We start from the raw sequence: 13092 nt of genomic DNA, 5'->3' as shown, positions 1-13092 counted from the left end.
AAAAAAATAGTTAAAAATGTATGAAAGAACAAGATAACCATTAAAAACAGAGCACTGGTACTACCGTATCAGTAAAAGAGTACTTTATTTTGTACATGTCGAAAAATATAAGCTAGAATTGAAATGCTGCTGCCTATGTGCTTTATTCAATGTGTAAAGAAGAGATTATGTCTCAGGCTTGTCCAAATGACATACTAGATATTTGGTAGCTTAGAAGTAGCCAAGAAAACTTCAGGATTTTTTGAACTCCTTCTTCTCCTGTGAGGCTAGGCATTTAAATTATTTAGGACAATCTACCCAATAAAAATGTTTTATTGTGATGAGGACTTACAACTATTCTTTCAGTGAATGGAACAGTTTTCTTTCCACTTTCAGAAAAGATTTAACACTACCCTTCACTTTTGGGTTCCTTCTATTCTCTAGTATCAACGTGAGCATGAAGTGCAAGATCTGGCTAAATTTTTTCTCTCTCATGTGTATTAGAAAAAGAAGAATTCAAAGAAGATCACTGAAGAGCAGACTGAGCACTGTCTACAATTCTGCTGCTGTACTTAAGCATACAAAACTCATGGGAGTGTAAAGAGAGAGCACAAGAAAAATCCTGTACATAGCCTAGTAGGTAAGGAATTCACTTGAGAAAGAAGTATTCTTATATTTGCTCCAACGTGTTTTCTTTTTTACTTTTTAATTTGGTATCTTTAGACAAAGAAATGCAGTTTGTGTAGCTTGTTGGGGTCACACCAAAAGTACTTAAAAGGAAAATCCCATATATCATTCAATTTGATAACACCTTTGAGAATTTTTGTCTCATATTTTGGCTCTTTTGAAAAAATATAGATGACCTACTGACTCAAGGAAAACTATTGAAGTTATGCTTCTATGACAGTAAACAACATCCAAGTATAGAATTATGGGCCAAGGAAGTGACTTTTACTTGGGGATTTTATTTTATTGCATTATTTTATAATATTTATTTTTATTATTTTATTTATTGTGGATTTAAAATGAAAAATAAATCTAGGAGGCAGGATTCCTAAAACATACAATTTCAAGCAAAAAATTATTTTAGAATTGGAAAGGTTAGAGAAAAGAAGAAGCAACTTGTTTTTCTGTTCATAGTTAATCCTATCAGAAAACAATGGGTACGTACTTACAGCTTTGTATTAGATACACAAGCAGGTATGCATATGGCTAATTGCAAAGCAATTTAAAAATGTAAATAAACACTTGCATATTTCTCACATACTCTCCTGCAGAATGTTAGTTTGTATAGTTATAATAAGAAATAGCATTCCCTCCTGCCTCAGCTAGTAAGCTATGGTCTGAATGTTGCAAACAGTTCCTGTAGCTCAGAATTAATTATAAGTTATTATCAACATTGCAAAATAGAAACTGGAATAAATCTGAACATTGCAGATGATAAAAATGAACAAAAACCAACCAAAGAAACAAAACAAAACAAAACAAAACAAAACCAAAAAGAAACAAAAACAAAAGAACAAATCATGCTTATTATGCACCTATGAAGATTAGATTTTTTTCATTTATTATTAATCATCTATTACAAGACTTTTTTCTTGTGTTAGAATAAAAAAAGAACTACGGTAAGAAATGTTCCTTACTCTATCAACCACTGTAAATACATATATTTCTTAAGATGTGCAATCTCTTCTGTTGCTACCTAATTCCTCTGTGTACCAATCCGGATATTTTGGGACTACATAGAATGACAGATTTGATTCTGTTCAGGCCTATCACAGGAAAATAGAAAGTACAACTGATTTCAAAGATAGTGATCAGGAAAAAAAATATTGCCAAAACCCTAACTTGAACTAATTATGTTTCATATGCAAAAAAAGTCAAATTTATGGCTTATTCATTAATAAATACTGTAATTTGGAAGCAAATCATGCATCTTTAGATAACCCAGTCCTAAGATTAAATTAGAAAGCTTAATAGTTTCTGGAATATTTGTAAGAATTACAAATACAGATATTACAAATAATAATAATAATAACAAATATTTCCTGATGATGAATCATCACTTTCTGGTGGCTGCATTAATTGGCAGAAAAGGTATTCCTGAATCTTTCTTTACTCATACTATATACTGAACTACCTTTCTTACTGAAAATGAACATAACAAATCACTAGTGAACAAAATAGAAATAATAGAAAGAAAACACTGCCACTGTTCTTTTTATTTTGATCTCCTGTTCATAATAGCTATCGTGAAGTTAAAAGTTCTAAGAATGATTTATTCATATATTATTAACTAATGTGAATAATCTGGAATTGCCTGCCTAATGAAGCTGCTTTATTATTTCATAATTTATGAATAATGAAAATTTTCAATAATATTAATGGCAATGAAACAACTGTTGCATGAAAGTACAAGGAAATCATTTAGACAGAAAGACTCTCTTTTCCTAATTATTTGCAACTCATAATTCACACCTGCTCTTCCATCCTTTTAAGTTTAAATGAGCACATATTATTCCTTCTAAGCACTGCCATCAGTAATGGATATAAAAAATGCCAGTGTTTTCAAAAGCTGAAATGACATATGCAACCTTATATCTATATAACATACATATGAACTACTTCTTCTGACTCTTACATTTGTAAGATGGGATAGAATCACAATATATCTCCTCCCCTCCCCTCCTCTCCCATCCCATCTTTACGTCTCTGTGACTTGAGCTGAAATTACAAATATTTTCATTTAAAATCAAATAAAGCATTTCCCTGTGAATAAAATAAAGGGGAACAGTGCTTATGTGCAATACAGAATTCTCATGTTATAAAAAAGTTGCTAGCTTTTGAAGAAATAAATACCAATACTTAAAACATGGGTATAAAGCTCATATCTATTACAGTATTTTGTACATTCTAACTTGTAATATTTGAATAGTCCTACTGAACTCAGTATGATTATTATATTCTTGTTGCTCAAAATTTTGTGTTTTTTTTTCCTATTCACATTAAACATGCTGTTAAATCAAAAATAAATCTATTATCTATTACATTTTAAATGGTTGCAAAAAAACCTAGAAAAATAATGTAACTGAGAGAAGGTGTATAGAATGATGTTATCCATCATATATCTTTTCACCATCATATATCTTTTCACTTCATTCAGAATTATTTCAGAATTCACATTCTTTCAGAATTAAATGGCTCTGGATGGAAAAAAACAGAAGGTGAACACAGACTATGAGATGAGAAGTTGGCTGAGGTGTGAGGACATAAAAAATGGTAAATATATCACATCAGCCAGGTATGTACAACTCTACTTTTCCTAGAAGTAATCTATGGGAATCCCAATGACACTTTTGCTGCAGTCAAGAATGTGTTAAAACACTGAAGAGATTCTGAAAAATTGTTTTAGCTACATATGTGATACAGAAAACTTTGTTGTATAGCTGTGCTACCACAATCATTTAAGTAATGTGAAATATGGCAGTTACTAAATTCTGTTACTGTGAATGATGTTAGCATTTTGACATGACATGAAAGACTTAAAAAGAGTGACTGAAAAAAAAAATATTTTGGAAAAAAAGATTAATGAGATTTACATAGGTAACATGAATGAAGGCTTGACTCTTAGGGAGAAAGATATGCATATATACATCCATAAGTAATCTCAAGTTTAAGGAGGACAAACTAATTATCTTTTGCCAAGTGAGGGTGGAGAACAACAGCTCTTTGTGTTATGGAGAAGAGGGGCACCTGCTACTCTCCTCTGTGAAGCCCCCACAAGGGAGAGGGGAAAATACATTCCTGAGACCCAAGCAAGACCCCAGGTAAGCTGCTGGTGCCCTGCTGCTGGTGCCCCATTCCTCCCAGTAGGGACTGAGGGATGCTAGTGACTCCAGCACTTGTCTTTCTGAAGAAGGCTAAAATGGTCTCAGAAAGTGCCCCAGAGAAACACTGGTAGGAGGAGCATAACACCAGAAAAAGTGGATAGAAACTAGGAAATAATTTTTTTTTTGACATCTTAAAAAGGACAATTAATGGGCCATTCTTTAATAATTTGTTAATGACAAACTTCTTGTTCTGTATGTTCCTCTCTGCCTGTAACTAGGCTCTGGGTGTTGCAAGAGCTGTTCAAATACTCCCTGACCTGGTGTCATAAGTCGTGGCCTGACTTATTCAGGGCACATGCCTCAAGGAACTTGAGTACTGTCAAAGAGTAGCTTCTAGGAATTAAGGATGAAGAAAAGTCCCATAGTCTCATAAAGTCTTGAAAAAAAGGAAAGACAACATTGTCATAGCATAATGACTCTTATTCCATTCTCTTCCTGAGGCCTTGCTTTTTGCCTGAGGTTTCTAAATACTTATGGACTATCTTCTTCATAGCAAACTCTCTTCAGATACAAAAAAAGCTTTACTGGGCCATATTTATTATGGAATTTTAGCAAAATTTCATGCAGTATTTTAAGAAGAAAATGAAGAAAATTTTATGTAGTAAAGAGGAATATTTTTACTTACATCCTCAAGAAGACAGTCTGATTTAAAAATCCACCAAAATATGCAAATTCTTTCCCCAAAACAACATGAGTTTGAAATGATATTTCATTGTTTGTCAGTAAGAATTTTTTCAACATGAATTATGAGAGATTGTACTCGATTTTAAAGACTGAAGCATATATTTCTATATACTCAATGAGTAAAATCACAATTTGGTGGTTTATGCTATATATGTATTCATATATAGAAATGAAAATCATTTAGTGTTGTTTGAATACTATTTAAGACACATGCTTATGGAAGGTATAATTACTTCCACAATATATTAGCATTATTATTAGAACCTCTGAGCTGAGCAGTTTTTAATTAGATGAAAATTAGGTCACAAGGGGTCTCCCTTGCTTTACTTTTCTGTACTTACTAGTAGAGCTATCTAGCACAATACAGTTTTCCTTAGAATAAATCAGAGTGTTTTTTCTTGTTTAAAATCTATAATACTAATTGAAGGGTAAGTTATTCTATTCTGAATATCTTATTACTTATTTCCCTTGTTTAAAGGAAATATTTTTTTTCTTAAATTTAACTTGTCACAACATGATTAGAGAAATGAAATGCTCTTAATAATATATAAATACTGATATGTATGAAGGCATTCATTTAATAAACCTTTTTTAATCAGATGAGTGAGGATATTCTGCTCTTTGCAAATATATTATAGGACTTGGACCTATTATGAAAAATTCTATGTCTGGATAATATTAAAAGTTTTACTAAAACAAAGAGGATTAAAAAAAGCGTTTCATGATTACTTGAGCAAGAATGACTTCTCTTATTTTAAAGGAATAAAACCATTTCTTGTATACCATAGAATTATGGAATGCTTTGGTAGGAAAGAACCTCAAACATCATCATGTTCCATATCTCCTACCACAGGCAGGGTTGCCAGTGACTAGATCAAGTACTAGATCAGATTGGCTGAGGCACCATCCAGCCAATTACTTCCCTCTTCTGGCTGGCCTCCTCTCTCCTGATGGAACCCAGGATACCATTGGCCTTCCAGGCTGCAAAAGCATCCTGCTGGCTCATGTTAAATTTTTTCATCTACCATGACCCCTAAGTCCTTCTCAGCAGGGCTTCTCTCAAGGATTTCTTCTCCTAGCTTGTATACGTATCTGGGATACGTATTGACCCAAGTGCAAAATCTTGTACGTAGGTTTGTTGAACCTCATTAGATTCACACAGAATCACAGAATCACAGAATAGCCAACGTTGGAAAAGGTCTTCAAGATCATCCAGTCCAACCATCCACCTATCACCAATAGTACTCTCTAAACCATGTCCCTCAACACAATCTCCAAATGTTCCTTGAATACCTCCAGGGTCAATGACTCAACTACCTCCCCGGGCAGCCCATCCCAGTGCCTGACCACTCTTTCAGAAAAGTAATATTTCATGACATCCAGCCTAAATCTCCCCTGGTGCAGCTTGAAGCCATTCCCTCTAGTTCTATCACTAGTTGCACGAGAGAAGAGGCCAACCCCCAGCTTCAGGTAGTGATAGAGAGCAATAAGGTCTTCCTGAGCCTCCTCTCCTCCAGACTGAACAATCCCAGCTCCTTCAGCTGCTCCTCATAAGGTCTGTGCTTCAGACCCCTCACCAGCTTTGTCACCCTTCTTTGAACCTGCTCCAGGGCCTCAGTGTCTTTCTTGCAATGAGGGGCCCAAAACTGGACACAGTACTTGAGGTGAGGCCTCACCACAGCTGAGTGCAGGGGACAATCACTTCCCTGTTCCTACTGTCAACATCGTTCCTGATGCAAGCCAGGATGCCATTGGCCTTCTTGGCCACCTGGGCACAATGCTAGCTCATGTTCAGCCGAGCATCAGTCAATACCCCCAGGTCCATTTCCTCTACACAGTCCTCCAGCCACTCCGCCCCAGGCCTGTAGCATTGCCTGGGGTTGTTGTGGACAAAGTGCAGGACCCGGCATTTGGCCTTGTTGAACCTCATCTAAATGGCTTCAGCCCAGCTGTCCAGCCTGTCCAAATCCATCTGTAGGGCCTCAGTATCACCAGGCAGATCAACACTTCCAGCCAACTTGGGGTCATTAGCAAACTTACTGAGGGTGCACTCAATGCCCTCATCCAGGTCATCAATAAAGACATTGAAGAGGACAGACCCAGCACCGACCCCTGGGGAGCACCACTTGTGACTGGTTACCAGCTGGATTTAGCTCCGTTCACTACCACTCTCTGGGCCTGGCCTTCCAGCCAGTTCCTTATCCAGCCAAGAGTGTACCTGTCCAAACCATGGGCTGCCAGCTTCTCCAGGAGAATACTGTGGGAGACAGTGTCAAAGGCTTTGCTGAAGTCTAGGTAGGCTACATCAACAGCCTTTCCCTCATCCACCAGACAAGTCACTAGATCATAGAAGGAGATCAGGTTGGTCAAACAGGACATGGCCTTCATGAACCCATGCTGGCTAGCCCTGATCCCCCAGTTGTCCTGCACATGCTGCATGATCTCCCTCAAGACAATCTGCTCCATAACCTTCCCTGGCACTGAGGTCAGACTAACAGGTCTGTAGTTCCCTGGATCCTCCCTACAATCCTTCTTGTAGATGGGAGTCACATCAGCAAGCCTCCAGTCTTCTGGGACCTCACCAATCAACAAAGAGTGCTGATAGATAATGGCGAGCGGCTCGGCTACCACCTCTGCCAGTTCCCTCAGCACTCTCGGGTGAATCTCATCCAGCACCATGGACTTGTGGCAGTCCAGTTGGAGTAGTAGGTCTCTGCATCCTCCTGAATCGCGGGGGGCTCTGTCCACACTCCAGTCAAGACTATCTGGTCAGGGAGTGGAGAACCCTGAGGATAACTAGTGTGACCTTTAAAGACAAACGTAAATAAGGCATTCAGAACTTCTACCTTTTCCTTATCCTCAGTGGTCACATTCTCAGTCTCATTCAGTAAAGAATGAAGATTCTCCTTAGTCCTCCTCTTACTGTTGATGTATTTGTAAAAGGGTTTCTTGTTCCTTTTTACCCCAATGTCCAGGTTGAGTTCAACCTGGACTTTTGCCTTTCTGATTTTCTCTCTGCACATCTTAACAACTTCTCTGTACTCTTTCTGAGTTTCACATGGGCTAACCTTTCAAGTTTATAAAAGGCCCTCAGGATGGCATCCTGCTGCTTTATCAACTGCATCACTCAACTTGGTATCATCAGCAAACTTGATGAGGGTGCACTCAATCCCAACAATGATAAAGAAGTTAAAAACTACGAGTCTCAAGACTGTACCCTGGAGGACACCATCGCTCATTACTGGCCTCCACCTGGACATAGATCCATTGATCAGAACCCTCTGGCTGCAACATTCCAAATAATTCCTTATCCACCAAATAGTCCACCCTTCAAATCCATATCTTTCCAATACAGAGGTAAGGATGTGGCGGAGGATCATTTCAAAAGCCTTGCAGAAGTCCAGTAGATGACATCAGTTGCTTTCCCTTTATCCACCCATGCTGTCACATCATCTGGCCATCAGATTGGTCAGGCATGACCTTCCTTTGATGAACCCATGCTGGCAGTTTCAAATCACGGCTTGTTCCTCATGTACAACAACTTCTCTTCCAGAAGGTTCTGTTCCATGGTCTTCTCAGGCACGGAGGTGAGGCTCACTGGCTTGTAGTTCTCTGGGTTCTTCTTCTTCCCTTTCTTATAAATGGGAGTGATGTCTCCCTTTTTCCAATCCCTGGGGACTTTGCCTGACAGCCATGACTTTTCAAATATAATGGAAAGAGGCTCAAAAACCACATCAGCCAGCTTCCTTAGGAACCTGGGATGAATGTCATCCAGCCCCATGGAACTGTACACATTCTGTCTCATAAGTTGGAATTGGACTTGCTCAGTCCTTACAGTGAGATGGGGGGGATCTGAATAGAGGTTCAGATTCAGGGATGTGAGGTTCAGGTATATGAGAATTCTGACTGTCACTGAAGACCAAGAAAAGGAACACCAGCTAAGGGTATTGCTTGATGTGTCTTCTTCTAATTTAGATTCTCCTGTACTTATATTTAGGGCAGAATATATGACTTAGTTTTCATCATATTACACAACGGCTTATATATGATCACAAAAACAAACAACAAACAAATAAACAAATAAATATTCCTGCCTGGTATTTTCAACTTAATTTATTCCTCAAGAGGAAGAAAACTTGCCAACAAAAATATCTTGTTTTTCCCATTCTTGAAGCATCAGTTGCCTAATATTATCCCAGATAAATACTGACATTTTCAGTGATGCTGAGTGAAATCAAGGATGTTGAGTCATAGTGAAGTGCTTCTAAAATGTGTGCAATGAAAACAATTGCATCCATTTTAGATATATTAGATAAGCTGAAAAAAAGAGCATATATTTTCAAAATTGAGAAGGCTGAAATTTCTGTCAAGATAACTGCAAGTCTTTAAGATAAAATATGAGTTGAAAAAGCATTGAATTTTTGGTGTTACAAAGAGTATTTATGAATTTGAATTTAACAATAAACAATAAATAAAATGAATTTAACAATAAAACGTTTCTGAAATGCTGCTTCTCCTTGAAAGCCGGCCTTCTCTCTGAGACAAAACAGCTTCAAATAGCTCACCTGTTAAGGAGGAATTTAGTTTGCTGCACCTATTTTTGCAAAAGTTCTTAGAAGTCTTAGATCCACTTGGGATCTTAAAGCTGGTTGTGAGCTGGATAAAATACTTTCTAGTAAGAAAAGAAATACAGTCTAATAACACTAGTTACCAGGCAAAGCATGATTGATCCAAGGAAAGCAAGCTCTGAACAAAATGTGGCTAACCTAGAAGAATAAAAGTGTGATATTGAATCATAGAATCACAAGGTTGGAAATGACCCATAAGATCATCTAGTCCAACTGTCTTCTCATCACCACTGTTGCCACAAGCTACTAAGCCATATCTTGCAGCTCCTCATTCAGATGCCTCTTGAGCACTGCCAGGGATGGTTACTCCACAACCTCCCTTGGCAGGCCATTCCAGTGCCTGACCACTCTCTGAGAGAAAAAGTTCTTCACGTCTAACCTAAACCTCCTCTGGTGTATTAGCTGCTCCTCTTCCCCACCCAAATGAAAATAGTTCTACAAGCAGAAATTAGTCATTCTATGAATATTAACTTTTTCTATTGCAATGATAGGATTCTTTAGAAGAATTATTTTTGTTTTATGCTGCATATACCTAAAATGGTTAACCACTATAGGCTTTTGTCAAACAATTCCATTAGGTTAATCAGGAATTTTGTCAAGAGTTCAGGCTCTTGTAAAATGTCTTTTTTTTTTTTTTTCTTTTTTTTTTTTCCTGCATTTCAGGAAGTCCATTAGCTAAAATGTACACTCCGAAGTAGAATCTGAATTGAAGAGGACCAAATGCTGAAATTCTTACTTCAGCATGGACAATGAGAACTTGTTTTTTGAAGGCTTCACACTATAAGAAGGCAATTAGTTTACACTGAAATGTTCTAATTAGAGCCACACTATGACTATGACACACTAAGCCAGTCTGTGACTTTTAAAAGTAGCTTTTTTGTTTCAGCAAATACTATGTCATGTCCTGGAGAATGACTGCCAAAGAATAAACAGCAATTAGCTGATTGCACTTATACACCTGAGTATGTCAAATTCCTGATGACAAAAAAGCAATAGCATAACAGATTTATTTCAGATACAATTAACACCTACAGTGATGGGGCACCCATAACTTTTCTGTGCAAACAGTTCCAGTGCCTTACCGCCCTATGAGTAAAGACTTTCCTCCCAATATCTAATCAAAATCCCTCTTTTAGTTTATCTCTTTTAGTTTTAATTTCCCCTTGCCCAAGCTGCAAGCACACACTGCTGGCTCATGTCTAGCATTTTGTCCGCTGGAATCTCCAAGTCTTTCTTCCCAGGTTGGCTCTCAAGTTATCCCAGTCTGTGCACATATCTGACATTTCCTAAACCAAGGTGCAACACCTCACACTTACCCTTGTTGTATTTCATTAAGCTTGCATGGACTCACTTCTCAAGTTTGTCTAGGTCCCTTTGAATTACATCCCTCAAAGTAGGTTATAATATGAGCTTTTATCGAGCCCATGGAACTTCACTTACGCAGGTAGATATAGATCATTAGATTCTTTAATGATACATAAAAATATCCTAAGTTTTCTGAAGAAAACAAGAAAGTATTCCATAAATGATTTAATTGATATGAGATATGTATACTAGTTGAAGAAAATTGTACAGATGAACCTAAAGTGTGCACAGTCTGAGTTTTAGGGCTATTTTAAAAATTATAGAGTGATAGAATCGTTAGAGTTTGAAGGGGCCTTTCAACTAGTCCAACTCCTTTGCAAGCAACAGCGACATCCATAGCTAGATTGGAGTGGTCAGAACCTGGTCCAGCCTGGTCTTGAAAGTCTCCAGGGACAGGGCATCCACCACCTCTCTGGGCAACTTTTTCTAGTGCCTCATCACCCTCACTGTAAAAGGCTTTTTCCTTATATCCAACATAAATCTATCATCTTTTAGTTTAAAAACATTTTCCTTTGGATCCCCTTTTATATATTTCATGCAATAAGAGTACAATGACTGAATAGCAACCATCTAATTAAATACTCTTAGTTGACAAATAATTTTAGAATATCTAAAAAAGACTGAGTTTCTATGCCAGATGGGTAGGATCTTTATCATACAATTCTTTATTTAACTGATGGTAGCTTTAAATAACCTGGCATGCAGAAGGCTGTATGAAACAAGTCATCCACAAAAATAGATATTATTTGGAAGTGGTATGGGGAGAACTATTGTATGTTTCTCAAAACATAAAGGTTAAAACTGACAGTTAGATGCAACAGGATGACAATGTCATTAGAATTCCTTAGTGATGTCTTAGAGAACTTTTGGCAGCATATCATAGAGTGAAGAAATAATGATTCAGTATGCTAATTTTGGAAAATTCTGCCTAAAGTCTGAACTACAATATTGCGAACAAAATTCTATGTGGCTCCCAGAATTAGAAAACGAATATTTTTGAGAACTGATCTGCAGATATTGATTATAGTCTAATGTAGTTACAGGTTGGTATAAAATTTCAGAATTAATTTGTGTAGTTCATGGATTTTCAGATTCTATATTTGCATTGGACACTAAGTAGTCTATTAGAGCAGAATAAAGCACGCAATGCTTGCAATATACAAACTTCATAATGATGCTGATTTCACATTTAATTTTAATGAGCTCCATATTCAGAAACATTCAGTGATAGGAGCTCAGACATTTCAAAAATACAAATTAGTAAAATTTTAAGAATTTTCAGATTGTACATAATCTTGTATATTTTTATAACATGCCTGCAGTTCTGAAGGAAGATATAAAAAGAAATTACAACCTGGTTCAGAAGTACAGTGCTCTTACTTCAGTGTTCCACATGAAATTCAGGATATGTTTCTATCTGTTTTTTTTTTTTTTTTTTTTTATATATATATATATATATAATGGAGATTGGTATCTTAATGCAGAGACATGGAATACAGTAGTATGTACAGGTACTACCCCATTTTTATCACTAGACAATCCTTTTTATTCATTAGACTGAAAACTGCAATTTAACACTATTTGAAATCTTTCAAAATTTGTAGTCTGAATGCATGTCTCCAGTAGACAACATCCTTTAGCACTGTTAAACGTCTCTTGGTTACCTAAAAGGTCCCATGTGAAAAACAAATTTAGAAAGTTTTGAGATTTATTACTTGGGAGCTGAATATTAATGTTGGCCTGAGATCCATGGAAGAGTGGATTCCTTGCCCTAAATGCTACTTGCCTGCAGCAGTAAACATGTAAATACACCAAGGTAACCTTCGTTTAAAACAGAACCTGTGACATTGATTTTCCTGTCCTTCAAAGTAGTAAAAAAAATGTTGGGGGTAAAGAGTTACTTTTAATATGAAATAATATTTACATGCAGGTTTATGCTGAAATAAAAGAAGGTTAATTAATTCTAATTTAAACAATGAATTATATTCTATACAATTAATTCCATTTTAAATGTAGTTAATTATCACCAGAAATAACACTTATAAATTAACTTCATTGTTTTTTTCTCCTCTAACCAGAAGGAAGTAGTTTATTTTTTCTATAAAAGTATTATTTATTGAGTTTTCCTCCCATGTTTAACTTGCTTTTGTTGTTAAATAATTATTTCTTTGAGATATTCAATCCTATGTTCCATTGGAAAAGTAACTACTTACTTTAATCTTAATAACAGAATTCTAACTCTTGCTGTAGTTCTGTTTGTTTCCTTTTTTCTGCCATTTGAAGTAATATCTTTACATTCTCTCTCTTGATTTAGGTAAATTACTGCATCATTAACTAGAAGTCAGAAAATTCACTGTTTAAGCTAGACTGCTCAGCTTCTTCTTACATTCTGTTCAGTGTTATCTGACACTTTCTTACTGAAAGAGCTGTGTTTTGAGAGATAAAAAAAAAAAAAAATAAAAAAAAATTGGCCAGTAATATTAAATTAACACCGTGGTATTCTAAAGATCTGGTTTTATCCTTGTCCTAAGTTAGTCCAAAAAATT

Source organism: Lagopus leucura, unplaced genomic scaffold (genome assembly GCF_019238085.1).
Source record: "Lagopus leucura isolate 7727_CA_CO unplaced genomic scaffold, USGS_WTPT01 Super-Scaffold_100001, whole genome shotgun sequence".
Classification (NCBI taxonomy): domain Eukaryota; kingdom Metazoa; phylum Chordata; class Aves; order Galliformes; family Phasianidae; genus Lagopus; species Lagopus leucura.
The sequence above is the reverse complement of the archived record's forward strand: the minus strand, read 5'-3'. Positions refer to the sequence as shown.